Here is an 18,459-nt window from a genome sequence, read left to right as displayed (position 1 = left end):
CATAGGTGTATGTAGAACTCAGTTTTGGAGAACTGATCAGAATACATCCAAAGAAAGAAAAGCTGGGTCTTAAATGGTAGGACAAAGTTCTCTGAACTGATCTTCCTTGACATACTTCCCTCTAGGTCAGAGGTGGGCAAACTATGGCCCGCGGGCCACATATGGGCCGTGGCATTGTTCTGCCTGGCCCCTGAGCTCCTGGCCCGGGAGGCTCACCCCCGGCCCTTCCTCTGTTGTTCCCACTGCACTGCCAGCGCAATGCTCTGGGCAGTGGGGCTGCGAGTTCCTGGGGCAGCGCAGCTGCAGAGCCTGGCCTGACCCGGTGCTCTGTGCTGTGCGGTGCATGGCTGGCTCCAGTCGGGTGGCTCAGCTGCCTGTCCTGGCGCAGCCATGCCGCCAGCCGCCGGTGCTCCAGGCAGCACAGTAAGGGGACAGGGACCTGGGGAGGGGGGTTGGATAGAGGGCAGGGGAGTTCGGGGGGGGGGGGCGTGGTCAGGGGCCGGGGGTGTGGATAAGGGTTGAGGCAGTCAGAAGGCGGGGAACAGGGGGGTTGAATGAGGGCATGGGTTCCGGGGGCAGTCAGGAAGGAGGGGAGGGGTTGGATGGGGCGGCAGGGGGCAGTCAGGGGTGGGGGGTTCCGGGAGCGGTCAGGGAGTCAGGAAGGAGAGGGGGGGTTGGATGGGGAGGTAAGGGGCAGTTGGGGGGGGGGGTCCGAGGGCGGTTAGAGTACAGAGAGCAGAGGGGGTGGATGGGGCAGGACTCCCGGGGGGGGGGCGTCAGGCGGTGAGAAGCAGGGGGGTCAGATAGGGGGCGGGGGCCAGGCCACGCCCAGCTGTTTGGGGAGGCACAGCCTCCCCTACCGGCCCTCCATACAATTTCTGAAACCCAATGCGGCCCTCAGGCCAAAAAGTTTGCCCATCCCTGCTCTAGGTACATACATGTCCCTCATTGCTGTCAAATCCAAGTGCCTCACAGTCATTAATGACTTATTTCCTCACAACACCAAGAGAGTGGGGAAATGCTATCCCCACATTTTTCAGATGGGGAACTGAGAAACAGGTCTGTGTGCTCAAGGTCATACAGGAAATCTGTCACTGGGAATTGAACCAGAACTCCTGTGTCTCTGTCCACTGGTCTGTGCCCTAGACCATCTTTCCATCCTATTGTACTTTATAGTACTGTGGAAATAGTTCACATGACGGAAAGAAAAAAAAACGAGTAATATAAGGGAGATAAACTGGAACAATGAAGAGATTCATATTAGGCCTCTGACTGTATCCTACTATCCCAGTATCTCAAAGCTCTTTTATACTATACTTTCACCATGATTATATTGTGCAGCAAATCTCTTCTTTGTAAGTACAAAAGCAGAGTAACAAAGAAATCTTACGATACAATCTTATGTTTTCTCCTCTTAGTAATTATGCTGTGACATTCCCACAGTTCATCAGGAGATGGAACTCAGAGTAATGTTGCTTAATCAGATGATAAGTAGCTGGGAGTTGCATTCCTTAATGCATTCAATACCTTGATAAGAGATCTGTAGTTTGCAGGGGGGAGGAGGGGTGGAATGTCCTTAGATTTTGTCAGTTGGTTCCAAGAGTTGGGTCTTTAAATCTGTATCCCATCATTCTTTTCTCCCAGTGCATAGAGCTTGTATTCTGAACCAAATGAGCTCTTCTCCGAAGGATGCAATCTGGACAGAAAGCTTGTGATGTCAAAGCTTAAAATCAAAACAGAGAAATGTATGAAAGTAATGTTTCCATTACAGGGTTAGGCGTTAGCATTTGAACAGCCCCCTGTCTGCAAAAGGAACATGAAATAGGCAGCCCATGTATACAGCCATTTGGCTATTAGGAGTGCCTATTGCAGTGCTTTGAGCTGACCTAGAGTATACTTAGAATGGACCCAAAATCTAATAATGATGGACTCCACCCCCACCTCCCAGCAACCCACAAGCCAAACAAAAACACCACATGTGGTGCTGAACCACCCAAATCAGTGGCGTCAATCAAAGTGTTCTTTTGGTGTTGCCTGAAGTTACAGTAAATCAGTGATGAGGGCAGCTCCCGTTTACTGACCTGGTATGAGCCTGCTCAACAAACCATTGATGACATCCAGATAAACACAAAACCTGGGCACAACACTGCGTTGCTTGGTTTGCATTTTGATTTGCAATATTCATTCTCCAAAAGGGATGTATGAGCTCTCTGGAGGTTTAACAAATGTGAAGGATTTGGAATATGTTTGCTGACGGAAGCAGGCATTGCATGATATAACCTTCACCTTTACCTATGCTCAAAACACTGTATCCTCCTGCTTTGCATGTTCAAACAAGCCCTGCTTGGCTAGATTACAGTGTGTGAACAGCTGGTTCCTGAGATGCTGCAATGTCCTGATGTTACCCAAACAATCAATACATTTTTTTTTTTAATACTTTAGCCCAGAGGGAAACTTTGGTATTGCAGGAAAGGGCTACAGGTGGTTTCTCTGTGAGGATTCCACCAATGTATCTATCACAGTGAGCATCCCTAGAATAGAAACAAAAACTAATCAGCAGATGTTGAGCAGATTCAGACTCCATTTATAACCATCTTTTACAGGAGAGTCTCCTTGGCTACCCCATCAACCATACAAGCGTAAACCAACATGCATCAACAAAATTAACAAGTGAAATGTGAGTCAGTATGATCAAAATCTGTTTGAATTGGATCCTGATTCTAGTTACTGTGCTATGGGTGAAGTATTACATTTCCTGTTGAAAGAATAAACTCTTGCAATATAAATATATCTACATAAGGAATACCATACATGTGCATCTATGTATATCAATGCGTGGACATAAAATCAAAATAGTAGCATGCCATATACAATAGGTACTCAGAATCATTATTTTCTGTTGGTAAATGAAATTTGTATGCTGAAAACTTTCTGAATTGGAGGTTCTGCTTCACTAAAGCATCATGGTTATAGGGCTTCTGAATGGATGCTGATACTAACTGGACCAAAGTGTTGGTTTTACAGTTCACTGGGAATCTTGTGAAAAATAGCAATTTGTACTGGGTCAAGTGAAGAAAATTCTCCATTGCCAGATTGCTATGAGTTCTGACTGTATAGATGGAGAGGCACCACCCATTTTCTTAAATCCATAGCTGACTATGTGGAGTGGGTGGATAGCAAAGAGCAGGCTTTCCCCCATTCAAATACCTAAACAGCTTTTTTGAAGCAAAAGGGCAATTCTTCCTTTAAAATCCTCATTTGGCGTCTCTTGACATGTATCGGCCTATATAACAGGTCTGCTAAATAATCTTTCTCACCCACACATTTACTCATTCTTTCTTGGTTAAACGGTTTCTGGCAACGCACTTGACACCTTTGAATGCAAGGGGGTTTCCCGATCTCCTTCTGGACACACCAGGTAGGAGCATGAAAGGATCTGGGCACAGACAAACATGGTTAGCTGGCTTTTACTTATCCTGACAAGAAGAATTTTAAAAATGTGCCAGGGTTAGCGGGTCAGAGGCTAAAATATGGATGTGTTTAATGTGTATTTTGATTGTCCCTCTAAAAGACAGTTTGACACATTCTTTCAATGAATTGTCTGCAAAGTAAATATGCTCAAAAGCAGAGGAAGGGGGAAAGTCTTCAGTCTCAAGAACCAAAATTTTATCTAATTAATGCAGCTATTTGCAAGCAACAAGCAAACTAGCTGGAAATTCCTTTGATTCCTGTTGCAATTTGGATATGTAGATTGAAGTATTTGGTGGTGCAAAGTGTTTAACTTCTCTAACCTGATCATAACGTATACAACCAGGGATATTGGCTCAAAGGCCTGCTACAGTGTGGGCTTATTGGCATTAACCTTTTGATAACTCATTTAAAAGACATTAATCAAAAACATGCCATTATGTTCAGTCAGCCAGGTGAAAGGAAATGTAGACCACCTTCATACATTTCATGTAACTAAAGCACCAAAAGTTCCATTTAAAGAATCTCCTCTACATGTATGAAATATGGATTATGAAAGCAAAGGTCTATTTTTAGCTCCTCTGTCCTTTTACTTCTCAGCTTTTTATGTGTGATCAACTTCACAGTTTTTGAAGATATCAAATAAACAATGCTACCACACTGCTTGACATGATGTGCTTTTTGAAATTATCAGCCTAGAAATAGAATTTGTCATTGTATATTACTGCTCATTCAAATAAATACTCATCATTTTCACCAGAAGACAAATACTAATGGAAACATGAATTCATTATAGTCAAGATAGTAAAAATGGTAGAATACAGCATAGCAGTACAGAGACAGCATGACACAAAATCTGTTTATTTTAAATATTGCAGGTTTTCCTAATGATCATAATATTAATTCCACATTTTCAGAGAATCACAGTTGTACAGGAAACTCTGGAGAGATGAGCATTTTATCAAGTGTAAAAAAGAAAAATGTATAATTCTGTTTTGAAGGGGTTAATTAAGATAAAACTGGAGAAAAATGTTGTCTACTTAAAATATCTTGAAAGTAATTTCTGTTTTATGCAGTTAACTCTTAATGACACGTATCATTCAGCAGAGGTTCAGGGATTTGGTAGCTCTTGTTTTTTCGGTGACACAGTATGATTGGATCCCCACTTACAAGAAAGGCTGGAGATCAGCATTTGCTTTAGTCTATATGAAAGCAATGTCAAAGTCACAGAAGGAACATGTCCAAACTAATTATGAGGAGAATTATTGGCTTTGTTCATATAGGAACCCCTTTATGTTTGATGAGTGGGTAAATTATGTGATCTGGCATTCATTCTGCGGTGCATCATCATTATCATCATCATCATCATAAAAAAAGCCCTCGGTTGGCATTTTTGCCTACAGGCTGCTGAGAGCTGATTATTCTTCTAATCAGAACCATCATAATCAAGGGAGACAATTAGCTAGGTTATCTCTCTGCTGATTTCTCTGTGGCCCTTAGCATCAGATGGTTTTGAACATGCTTGAATCATATCAACAAGTATTTCTGTAATACCTGTTCTGCTCCACCGGCTGTCATTAGGACCCTCTTTTCATTCCTTGAAGTGCTGGACTTTTGGCATACTTATTTATAGTAAATCGAGGCTGCAAGGTATTGCCATCTTTCAAAGGAGAAAACTTGCCAACAAATGGAGAATTTAAGCATCTAGTCTGCAGCATAAAACTGTACTACGTGTATTTGTGTCTAACCCTGAATTTCTGCCATTACAGATACGTTTTAGTTCATAAAGTAAATATATATTTAGAATAGATATGTAATCAAATATACAGCATGGATGTGTCATACATGCAGTGAACCTGTGTGTGTTAGTAAATGATTTTTGCAACACAGTGTGCTCCTTCTCCCAGCATTCGCCTTCTGTCATGGGTTCTGGTTTTCCATTAGTATTTTTTCATACAGCAGATGCTGTTCTGCTTAGTAGGATTTGTCATACCTAGTGGCCTTCTTAATAGCTGAATGAATCAAATATTAGATAATGGGAGTGATTCTGCTCTCAGTTACATCAGTGTAAATATGGAGTAACTGCACCGAAAGATGAGAGCTACTCCAGAATTATACTGGTATAACGGACACCAGAATTAGTTACAGTATCTGTTGGGATAGTCTTCTCTGCCAGTACAAACAACGAGGAGTCCTTGTGGCACCTTAGAGACTAACTTTATTTGGGCATAAGCTTTCGTGGACTAAAACCGACGTCATCAGATGCATGGAGTAAAAAAAACAGTAAGCAGAATATATATTATAGCAGATGAAAAGATGGGAGTTGCCTCATCAAGTGAGGGGTCAGTGCTAACCAGCCAATTCAATTAAGGTGGAAGTGGCCTATTCTCGACAGTTGATAAGAAGGGGTGAATACGAAGGGAGGGAAAATTACTTTTATAGTGCTAACAAGGCCAATGCAATAAAGGTGGCCCATTTCCAACAGCTGACAAGAAGGTGTGAGTATCAGCGGAGGGAAAATCACTTTTTGTAGTGACCCATCCACTCTCAGTCTTTATTCAGGCCTAATTTGATGGTGTCCAGTTTGCAAATTAATTCCAGTTCTGCAGTTTCTCATTGGAGTCTGTTTTTGAAGTTTTTTTGTTGAATAATTGCCACTTTTAAGTCTGTTATTGAGTGTCCAAGGAGATTGAAGTGTTCTACTGGTTTTTGAACGTTACAATTCTTGAGGTCTGATTTGTGTCCATTTATTCTTTTGTATAGAGACTGTCCAGTTTGACCACTTTTCATGGCAGAGGGGCATTGCTGGAACATGATGGCATATATCACATTGGTAGACGTGCCGGTGAACGAGCCCCTGATGATGTGGTTAGATCCTATGATGGTGTCCCTTGAATAGATATGCGGACAGAGTTGGCAACAGGGTTTGTTGCAGGGATTGGTTCCTAGGTTAGTGTTTTTGTTGTGTGGTATGTGGTTGCTGGTGAGTATTTGCTTCAGGTTGGGGAGCTGTCTGTAAGCGAGGACTGGCCTGTCTCCCAAGGTCTGTGAGAGTGAGGGATCGTTCTTCAGAATAGGTTGTAGATCCTTGATGATGCGCTGGAGAGGTTTTAGTTGGAGGCTGTAGGAGATGGCTAGTGGCGTTCTGTTACTTTCTTTGTTGGGCCTGTCCTGTAGTAGATGACTTCTGGGTACCCTTCTGGCTCTGTCAGTCTGTTTCTTCACTTCACCAGGTGGGTATTGTAGTTTTAAGAACACTTGATAGAGCTCCTGTAGGTGTTTGTCTCTGTTTGAAGGATTGGAGCAAATGCCAATATATTTGAGATGAGCTATATCAAAACCCTTGATGACTCAGTGATACTTCTGTCTTCACTCACTTGCACCAGCTTACCTTTTTACAGTGCACAAAAGTTTAGGTAAAAAGTATGCTGGAGATTTTTGCAATATATAGTTTGTTTGTGACAACTGCTACTTAAGAGTATCTGGTTGAGCTACTTGATAAAAACAATCTATTCAACAAGTTTAGCTCTTTATGTTCACAAATTGTGAATACATTATGGATTTTACAGATTTTTCCATTATTTAATGTTTTTCAGTGAACTTATTTGAGCTACAAATTGTCAGTGAACTGTTCACACAAGTATCCAGTTAGGTATCCAGTATTTGGAATTTGCTATTGGAGCTGTTTGACTGATCACCTAAGTCACACAGTATTCTCTTTGCTCAGTGAATAACCTAAGCTTTATAAACTCTTTCGGCCTGAAATGAATTTTATTTTGACATGAAAGCCATTTCACTTCCTGATTAAACAAACTCTGAAATGAGCCCAGAATTCTGCAAATATTCATGTAAACAAACTTTGAATATTTGCAAATGGTGAATAATAAAAGGAGTATAAACAGGATGAATTGATATCCATTCTGATATGTCAAACTGTTTGTAAACCAGCTTTAAACTATTCCACCAGCTCTGTTTAATTCAGTAAATCCCTTTATAAAGCCAATAGTTACAAGAGAAAACAGATGAACCACAAATAGACTTTTTTTAAAATGGGCATTAGCCCTGTAGCTAAGGCATGTGAAAGAAAACGAAGGAAGTGGCAGATGATTGCACCAAGTAAGATGATCTGTAACATTTTTTTTTCCTTAGAGGCTGCAATGTTTTGGGTTTTTTTGGTATTATCTGTGTAAACTCCATTGCATATGTCTAACATTAAAATTTGCACTAAAGTATGAATATGTTTTGAGCTTGTTCAGTCGTAGAAACTGTTCCAGTTACTACTGTATGTTGGAATTGCCTTCAGATTAAATACAACATATTTGCCAAACTTTCAGATTGTCCTGTCCTTAGATGAAACAATTCGCTCTGTCAGTATGTTCACTTTTTCTCACTAGTAGGTGAATGACTAAGCTAGTCAGGATGATGGACTGATTCTGCATGTGTTCACTCACTTGTGTGCTTTTGTCTGATGTCAACAACAATAAACATTGCATACAGGCTGAAAAACAAGCAATTCAGTATTTGGCACCTGTGGAAATAAAGGGATAATTTGTTGAACTGTCACCTGAACTGTTAGGCCCCAATTCAGGAAAACATTTAGTGGTATTGTAACCATATTGGTCCCAGGATATTAGACAGACCAGCTGGATGAGGTAATATAAATATGTATATACAAGAAACCCACAAATCACCACACTTAAGAGGTCTAGTAACCACCCCAAATACGCCAAGAAATCCATTATCTACACCGAGGCGCTCAGATACCACAGAATATGCTCCATAGTGAAGGTCTGGGATATCACTTTGACACGCTTAAAACTGCCTTCACCAAACCACAACAAGACACCAGAGAAGTAGATTGCATTGTGGAAGAGGCCACCCAAATACCCCTAGAGAACTTGCTTAAATATGGGAGGTGGGGGAAGCCTCTGACTGCACACCCCTAATTGTTACCTATCATCCCACTCTGGAACCCGTATGGGGTGTCAGTAAACCATTACAACCCATATTTGATGGGGATCACATCCTGAAAGAAATCTTTCCCAAACCTCCTTTTCTGGCCATTAAACAACGCCCAACCTTGCCAAGGCAAGGCAAAGTCCCCACAGATCAGGACACACCAAATCAAAGTGGCACCAGTCCCTGCCATAACAGATGCAAAACTTGCAGACATATCTCCACTGCTACAATGATCAATACCCTCCCATAATATGCATTTCAAGATCCATGGGGGTCCTACACATGCCTATCGCAACATGGCGTGTACATCATTCAGTCCCGGTCTGCATTAGCAAATTAGGTCAGTATAACTGTCACTCAAGGGTGTGAAAAATCTACACCCCTCAGCAATGCAGTTAAATTGACCTAACCCCCAGTATAGATAGCGCTAGGTTGATGGGAGACTTTTCCTATCAACTTAGCTGTCACCTCCAGGGAGGTGGAGTATCTAAGCCAATGGGAGAAGCCCTCCTGCTAGCGTAGGTAGTGTCTTTATTGAAGTGCTACAGCATCACAACTGTGCCATTGCAACATTTTAAGCGTAGATAAGCCCAAAGCGCACTAACTGCCTCAATAACAGCTATGTTGGTGAAACGAAATAATCACTATGCTCTCGAACTCACGCAGAGAAATGATAAAGACAAAAACACAGTATCACCCGTGGGAGAACACTTTTCACAAAGTTATTACTCTGTCTGACCTCTCTGTCCTTGTCCTCAAAGGAAACTTGCACAACAGATTCAGAAGGTCTAACTCTGCTAGACACCAAAAATCATGGACTTAATAAAGACACTGGCTATATGGCTCATTACAACAGTCGTTAAGCCACTAACCCGCCTTTGTTCTACAGCTGTAGAGATGTTAACTGCCCACTTCACCTTGAATCATCTTTTGCAACATATGTTAACTCCTTGTCCTTGTCTGTTCCACGCTTGTATTTAGCTGTGACACTCTGAGTACTTTTCCCAGGCCTGAAGAAGAGCTCTGTGTAAGCTTAAACCAATAAAACATATTACCTTCCCTTTGCCCTTCTCTTCCCCCTCCCCCCCGCCCCGGTCTCTTTAAAAATGTACTTAAGTCCCATGCATATGGGCAGTCCTGCATAGGGCTACTTTCCAGAATTGGGGCCTTAATAATTAGATAGATAGCTTTAACCTTTAGCTCTTTTTAAAAACTGTGGTTAGTTGTAGCCTCCACAGCTTTGAACCAGTGTGTCAGGCTTTATTAGTTCTCATTATAATTTAAATAGAAATCTATTTCATTCCAGTATTAGCAAGATAATTCTTCTGTCTAGTGACAGTGTCCTATAAATTGCTTCAAAGTACATCAGAATTTCAGTATTTGAACATGTTAAGATGTGAATAAGTGTGAAAATACCAAAACTAAAGAGCAAAAGGTGCTTATTAATAAATGAATAAATAGTTGGGAAACAGAAACAAAATAGCCAGTGGTATGGTGGTGGAACAACTCAGTTCCCATAGCTCAGTGAAAACAATACATTGCTCTAACTAATGGCAGCAATTTTCCATTTGACAGATTTGTCTGTGTTTCAGAATTGCAAAGGTGTTTTTTTCGGATTTAGAAGAAACTGTTTTTCTGCTCTGGAATGGATCAGAAAATATAGATGCCCAGGAATAGTATAGAATGATGGAATCAAAATGCACAGGGTTGGGTTTTTTTAATAATTTTAACCAATGTTGTTCCCTTGACATAAAAACAAACAAAAAAAGTCATATATAAAATTCTTCTTAAATTTTCATCATAATAAACTCAAATTTACTGGTGAAATAATTAATCATTTAAAGTAAATTGCTTGCCTCACTGCTGGGACATGCATACATATACATAATAACAAAGAGGTTTTCAGTATATTTCCCTTTACAGAAGAAATGAAAAGTTAGGGAAATAAAGAAAATGACCTCCATCTGCCCAGCATACTGTCTGCAAATTTGGTGACGGCCAAAGCCTTAAATTACCATTTCCTTTTGGGAGCCTGGATAGCATAATTTCCTTCCTAAAGCCTTTGGAATAGGAGGAGATTTATCATTCAAAGGCGTGCTCTACAGACGTTTCTTGCTGTCATTGTTTTGTAGTGGGGAGCAGGTGTAAAACAGGTTTGATTTTGCGTGCTGCACCATAAAAATTCCCACAGCAGGTGTTATGGAGCATAGATAACTTCCCAAGAACCTTAGAAATTGAGACAATCTGCAGAATTGAGCATAAGAGGATTGTGCTATTAATCCAACACGTTTGACTATTGATTGTAAGGTATGCACATGTATGGGAGTTATATAAAGAGAACAATAGAATAATAATCTTCACTGTCCATGAAGTGCATTAACATTTTACAAATAAAGGTAAACTAAAGTACTTACTCTGTTTTTACTCAGTCCTTGCTTTGGCCAAACTCCCATTGTAGTCAGTGGTAGTTTGACTGAGTTTGGATCAGAGGATTTGATCAAAAATAAGGAAAACCTGGAATCCCCACTTTGCCTCAGCTCATTTTATGCAAATATGAAAACATCCTTGGAAAATCAGTGACTTCCATTTGGACCCAGTGTTCTAAAGTCTTCAATTAAATTGTGATGTATCTGGCTTAAAATGTTACAAAATGGGAAATTCAGAAATAATATGGCAATCAAATCTAAAACTACTGCATATTCCTCCCAGCAGTAAATAATTTTACATACCAGCTATGCTGCAAAATCACATTATCTTGGGGCTGATTAGAGATCAAGTTTTATCCTTAATTCTGGGTAGGTTTTAATTAGTGATGGGGAAACCTTGGGAGGTTCAGAGGTTCCGTTCAGGTGTTCATCAAACCTTTTGACTCAACACACTTGAGTGGAGACATCTAGTGAACTGATCTTTATTCCAAGCAGGTGTTATCTCCCTCCCTTGTGATTTCCCATCACACCCCCAAATCTTTCCTTTCTTATAACTGTCTTATCAAAAAGAAAAGGAGTACTTGTGGCACCTTAGAGACTAACCAATTTATTTGAGCATGAGCTTTCGTGAGCTACAGCTCACTTCATCGGATGCATACCGTGGAAACTGCAGTAGACATTATATACACACAGAGACCATGAAACAATACCCCCTCCCACCCCACTGTCCTGCTGGTAATAGCTTATCTAAAGTGATCATCAAGTTGGGCCATTTCCAGCACAAATCCAGGTTTTCTCACCCTCCGCCCCCCCCCCCCCCCCCAAACTCGCTCTCCTGCTGGTAATAGCCCATCCAAAGTGACCACTCTCTTCACCATGTGTATGATAATCAAGGTTGGTCATTTCCTGCACAAATCCAGGTTCTCTCACTCCGGAGTGAGAGAACCTGGATTTGTGCAGGAAATGACCAACCTTGATTATCATACACATTGTGAAGAGTGTGGTCACTTTGGATGGGCTATTACCAGCAGGAGAGCGAGTTTGGCGGGGGGGGGGGGGGGCGGAGGGTGAGAAAACCTGGATTTGTGCTGGAAATGGCCCAACTTGATGATCACTTTAGATAAGCTATTACCAGCAGGACAGTGGGGTGGGAGGGGGTATTGTTTCATGGTCTCTGTGTGTATATAATGTCTTCTGCAGTTTCCACGGTATGCATCCGATGAAGTGAGCTGTAGCTCACGAAAGCTCATGCTCAAATAAATTGGTTAGTCTCTAAGGTGCCACAAGTACTCCTTTTCTTTTTGCAAAGACAGACTAACACGGCTGTTACTCTGAAACCTGTCTTATCAAAAGTTACAGGTTCTTTCCTCTGTCCTTAGCCCCTTTGTCTTTGAAAACCCATGTAGCAATAACATATCTGGCTATAGTTTAGTAATAATTTTTTTAAAGGAGAAACCATTCATGTATAAGTATAAATATCTATAAAATAGTGTAAACTTACTGATAGACAATCATGGCTCCAATCATTGGTAGATGTGCAGGTGAACGAGCCCCAATCATTGCAGCCAATAATAAACAGGTAATGTGTTTACAGAAAATACTGCCTCAGAGGTGCATGTTTGGGAGTGCTTTACTGCTGTTACACTGACCGTAGAAATAAGGAAAACAATTTAATTTGTCTATAGTATTCTCTATTACTTATCCTAAACTGTAGTGTAGCATTCTCTGTTCTTAAAACAGTTGTGGTGTCCTGCCAATGAGGTGGCCATGATTCAGCTGTGGGAGAAGTGATCTCTGTATAGAGCAGGCTGAAGATGAAAATTGTGTACATATTTTGCTGAAGCCCTTTGGGATGAAGGTACTATGAAGAGATTGAGGGTGCATTTTGGTAGTTTTAACCATTTTGAAAGTTATGCTTTTGAAAGAGTCTTTCTTTCTCTCAAAATAAAATGGTCAGATTCTTACTCATGTTGAGTGGAAGTCATACATATGGAAAGGATACATTTGTGGGTTAAGTGCTATTGAATGTGAATAAGAGATGCAGAATCAAATAATCCCCATAATGGGAATATAATTAGAAACAGTAAAAATTTTCAAAATGGTAAAAGTTTTGTGTGTGCCCATTGTATAGAATTATATCATTTACTAGACCTCATTCAGTTAAAAAATATTTGTAATTGTTGTCCAACAGACAAAATATTACAAAGATTACAATCTGCTTTATAGGGCTTGAAATATGTGTTAACTACTTATGATAAATAATCTCTCCCACCTTCTATTTAACTGTGACACTCTGAGTATGTTTCCGAGACCTGAAGAAGAGCTCTGTGTAAGCTTGAAAGCTTGGTCCAATAAAAAATATTAGCTCACTCACCGTATCTCTCTAATATCCTGGGACCAACATGGTTACAACACTGCATACAATATCTCAGCACATTTTCTTATGCCAGATACCAAAACACAGATTGTATTACAAACTAATTGCCATTTTAAAAAGCAAAGCAGAGCTATTTGAATCATTTTTGTAAGCATAAAACCCTCCCTTGAATCAGTATCTTTATATTTTGTTTGAACTGGATAATTTACAAAGGCACATTTCTCTGGAAAAAATGTTTTAAGTGCATTTGTTCTGAGACTGTGTGTACCAACATTCAGTCTGATAGCAAATTTAATAGATTAGTTGTACTGTAAGTCTTTAGAAAAAATAACAGTATTAGAATAATATTTCTATCATTAATAATAGCTTTACTTGATGCTGTAATTTCTAATATAGAATTGTATTTTTTCTTTAAATTTCAGTGTGTGTGGAATGCAAGAGTGTCTTTTAAAAAGACTCGAATATAGAAAGTTAAAAAGAGTGAAGTTTAAATTATTAAATGTCCCTCTGGAACCCTCTCTAAAATTGTTCTCTTGATGTCATTAAGGTCAATCTTTTTTTTTTCTTACGATCTCATAGCTAAACATGGTTGAACTTTTTGTTACAAACAATTTATTCATTGATTGTGGCCCATTTTTCTGATATCAAATAGTCTGTGAATAGGTAATGACATTTTACGCATTTGTTAGTTATTCTTAACGGTTCAAATAGATTTGGCAAATGTATTTGAACTTGTGTTATTCATGACTTGTTCATAGCAAGTACCTCTTTGAGTATTAGATATTAGGATTTCCCTGATTTAGTAGTTAGTTTCCTGTCACATTGTATAGCTTACATTCTCTGATTTGATCCTCTCACTTGTATAGATCCTGATTCACAAAACCATCTGTATTCAGGACAGCATTTCATCATTTGCATTATCTTTAAGCACTTGTTAAAGCCCATTGAAAACTACTTGAAACAAGGGTCATGCTACTATTCAGTTGTTGAGATCCTACAGGATATTTTGCAAATAATTGTGAGAGCGCTACCCATATTGTATTTTAAGATACATAGGTCTTGAAATAACTGTTTTTCCTTCACAGTAACAATATTTTAAGTATGTTACAAAAATTGTTTAGTCCCAGAAGTGAAAGTAGTATACCCAAGGCTAACAAATTACAAGGAAAGTGTCCATAACTGAGTTGTCCGGTGGCACCTTAAAGACTAACAGATTGATTTGGGCATAAGCTTTTGTGGGTAATGCATCTGAAGAAGTGGGTTTTTTTTACTCATAAAAGCTTATGCCCAAATCAATCTGTTAGTCTTTAAGGTGCCACCAGACTCCGTGTTGTTTTTGTGGATACAGACTAACACGGCTACCCCTCTGGTACTTCATAATTAAGTTGGAAATTAACAATATACTTAACTTACCTAGAAAAGGTGACATACGTATTCTGTATTTTTGCAGCACCCTCCCATAGGTTCTAAATGATAGACTAAGGAAGAGAGCTTATATTATACGTTGCTTTTTGGGTGTTCATGTTGCTGCTTGAATGGAACCAGGCTGGTTCATGGAACATTTGTGGTGTTAGGTGTTGCTATTAAAAAGTGGTTTTTCATCTTACTGCACTTGGTTTAGGATGTGGCATTGACACCATTTAGGTGAAAAGTTGTGAAATTATGGCAGTACATAAGTTTGTTAAACATGAAAATAAGGAGATTTTTTGGTGAACATTGTATAACTTTTGTGTTTGCCGATAAGGAAATTAATAGTTAATGTGATCCAGCTAACTTTTAGCAATCCTAGTAGCTTTTTAAAAAATTCTAAATTGATCGCTAAACAGTTAAAATAAAAGTTTATTAATCACTTCAGAGATTAATTATAAGCAGGTATATAAACAGTTGGAACTTTTTATACCCCTACTAACTATATTTGCTTAAATATAAATTCATTGTCATTTACTGTCCAAGGCTTCAGCTGATACAAATCGACATAGCTGTTTTCCCATAGAGTATTGAAGTCAATGGAGCTATGGCGATTTACACCAGCTGGCTCTAATTCTTTAGTCTGACTTTAATATATCAGTGGGAAAATTTGTTTGCAAAGATGACCTGCATTAGTGTCAGTGAACTATTTATTCTGTACTCCTCAAGGTGGAAATTGACTCCACTTTATGTATATCAATCACATTGTAGGTCAACCCGCCTGTCGTGCAAGTGTTCTTTCTTTGGCTTTGAGTGTGAAAAACAAGACCTTTCGGCAAATGGGGCATTGTTCTCCATATCCATTAATAGACGTCAGTGCATGCCTCAGGCAGGATTAATCAATACCAATCATGGAATCACATTCTATCAAGCCAGATAGACTGCGGCTTCTAGGTTAGACACATGGTCAACATATGTTGTTATGTAGTGCAAATCTGGACTGTTTAACACTAACTTATAATTATTAGTGCCCTGTATTTGCCCAGTTTAATTTAAAACCCTCCTCAATTTTAACTTTGAATGGGGGAATTCTGCCCCCTAATCTCTGCTGATCCTAAAGCATGCATGTTAGTGTGCCTGAAATCTGAGATGCAGACCATGATGTTCATTTAAAAAAAAAATCTGCCAGTTAATAAACAAGTTTGTTGAGATGGCCTAGGCTAGGGCATGAATATTGATGTGGATCTTGTGTTTGCAGGTAAGTTTGTATTACACATACTATAAAAGGAAAACCTTGAGAGTTTCTGTGAATATCTGTAGGGGAGTGAGTGTGACTGAGGGGATATTGTGAGTGGTGAATATTTTGAAGGCAGTGTATAGAAATGTGTGGATGTTAATTATCAGCTTCACAATCCACCTCAGATAAATTGGAGTAAATGTTGAGTGCCAGGCCACGAGTACCATTACTGGAGAGAACTAATATGAACAAAAGTAATTGGGAAATCCACATGAGCACATGTCCACAAATCAACCTAGCAAAGCGGCTGGCATTGTCTCAGGCATTATGGTTCCACAATCTGGATAAAGAGTCTGTGTGGAAACCCAGACTGATTTGAGTGTCTTCTTGGGTGTGGTTCCCTGCAGTTTGTGTGACTCAGATCATCAGCACTGAATTTTAATGTGTAAGTCTAAGGGTATATCTACACTCTGAAATTAGGTTGATTTTATAGAACTCGATCTTTAAAAATCAATTTTATACAGTCCATTGTGTATGTCCCCACTAAGCGCATTAAGTCGGTGGAGTGGGTCCTCATTACTGTGGCTAGCATCGACTCATGGAGCAGTGCACTGTGGGTAGCTATCCCACAGTTCCCACAGTCTCCACTGCCCATTGGAATTCTGGGTTAAGCTCCAAATGCCTGATGGGGCAAAAACATTGTTGCAGGTGGTTTTGGGTACATGTTGTCGGTCTCCCCTCCCTCCCTTCTTGAAAGCAACAGCAGACAATCGTTTTGCATCTTTTTTCCTGGGTTACCCATGCAGACGCCATAGCACGGCAAGCATAGAGCCCACTCAGCTCACCACTGCTGTCGTGAGCATTGTAAACACCTCGCGTGTTATCCTGCAGTATGTGCAGTACCTGGCTAAGAGACGCCAGCGTGAGGACGATTATGAGGAGAACATGGGCACACGCGTTCCTGAAAGCACAGACTGTGGCAATTGAGACATCATGGCGGCAGTGGGGCTGATTGATACAGTGGAACGCCAATTCTGGGCCCGGCAAACAAGCACAGACCGGTGGGACCGCATAGTGTTGCAGGTATGGGATGATTCCCAGTGGCTGCGAAACTTTCACATGCATAAGGCCACTTTCCTTGAACTTTGTGAGTTGCTTTCCCCCACCCTGAAGCGCAGGAATACCAAGATGAGAGCTGCCCTGACAGTTGAGAAGCGAGTGGTGATAGCCCTGTGGAAGCTTGCAACGCCTGGCTGCTACTTGTCAGTTGGGAATCAATTTGGAATGGGCAAATCTACTGTGGGGACTGCTGTGATCCAAGTAGCCAATGCAATCACTGACGTTCTGTTATCAAGGGTAGTGACTCTGGGAAATGTGCAGGTCATACTGGATGGCTTTGCTGCAATGGGGTTCCCTAACTGTGGTGGGGCAATAGACGGAATGCATATCCCTATCTTGGTACTAGACCACCTTGCCAACCAGTATGTAAACCACAAGGGGTACTTCTCAATGGTGCTGCAACCACTGGTGGATCACAAGGGCCGTTTCACCGACATCAAGGTGGGATGACCAGGAAAGGTGCATGATGCTCGCATCTTTAGGAACTCTGGGCTGTTTGAACAGCTGCAAGAAGGGACTTACTTCCCAAACCAGAAAATGACCATTGGGGATATTGAAACGCCAGTAGTTATCCTTGGGGACGCAGCCTACCCCTTGCTTCCATGGCTCATGAAGCCATACACAGGCAGCCTGGACAGTAGTAAGGAGCAGTTCAACTATAGGCTGAGCAAGTGCAGAATGGTGGTAGAATGTGCTTTTGGACGTTTAAAAGCTCACTGGCGCTGTTTGCTGACTAGGTTAGACCTCCGCGCAACCAACATTCCCATTATTATTGCTGCTTGCTGTGTGCTCCATAATATCTGTGAGAGTAAGGGGGAAACATCTATGGTAGGGTGGGAGGTTGAGGCAAATCGTCTGGTGGCCGATTTTGAGCAGCCAGACACCAGGGCGATTATAAGAGCACAGGGAGGTGCGCTGCTCATCAGAGAGGCCTTGAAAACCAGTTTCATGACTGGCCAGGCTTCGGTGTGACAGTTGTGTGTGTTTCTCCTTGCTGCAAACCCACCCCCTTTGTTGATTTTAATTCCCTGTAAGCCAACCACCCTCCCCCCTTCGATCACAGCTGGCAAAGGAAATAAAGTAACTATTGTTTTGAAACCGTGCATTCTTTCTTTGTTAATTTAAAAAAATTGAGATAAGTGACAAGGTAGCCTGGGTGGAGTGGGGGAGGAGGGAAGGACAAGGCCACATTGCTTATTGTAGCCACACTACAAATCAAAACTGTTTGAATGACAGCCTTCTGTTGCTTGGGCCATCCTCTGGAGTGGAGTGGCTGGGTGCCTGGAGCCTCCTCTCCCCTCTCCTCCCTCCCCCACCGCGTTCGTGGGCGTCTGGGTGAGGAGAGTATGGAAGCTAGGGGGGAGGCCAGGCAGTTTACACAATGGATGCAACGGGCGTCTGTGCTCTTGCTGGCTTTCCTACAGCTCCACCAGATGCCTCGTCATGTCCATTTGCTCCCACATTAG

At 40.9% G+C, this 18,459-nt stretch overlaps 1 protein-coding gene and 1 long non-coding RNA gene across 3 annotated transcripts in view; one reads left to right on the top strand and one right to left on the bottom strand.

The window, feature by feature from the left end:
* EFNA5 (ephrin A5) overlaps positions 1 to 18,459 on the top strand; it is a 279,547-nt gene that overhangs the window by 196,560 nt on the left and 64,528 nt on the right. The gene's annotated exons all lie outside the window — the stretch shown is intronic.
* The window catches only part of LOC142072150 (uncharacterized), a 79,906-nt gene continuing 62,905 nt past the window's right edge, over positions 1,459 to 18,459 (bottom strand). The window contains exon 3 of the long non-coding RNA XR_012668484.1: positions 1,459 to 1,723. This is a non-coding gene — a long non-coding RNA (uncharacterized LOC142072150). The remainder of the gene's footprint in view (positions 1,724 to 18,459) is intronic.

Source organism: Caretta caretta, chromosome 5, assembly GCF_965140235.1.
Source record: "Caretta caretta isolate rCarCar2 chromosome 5, rCarCar1.hap1, whole genome shotgun sequence".
Classification (NCBI taxonomy): domain Eukaryota; kingdom Metazoa; phylum Chordata; order Testudines; family Cheloniidae; genus Caretta; species Caretta caretta.
Note: the sequence above shows the minus strand (reverse complement) of the source record. Positions and strands in the feature narration are given on the sequence as shown.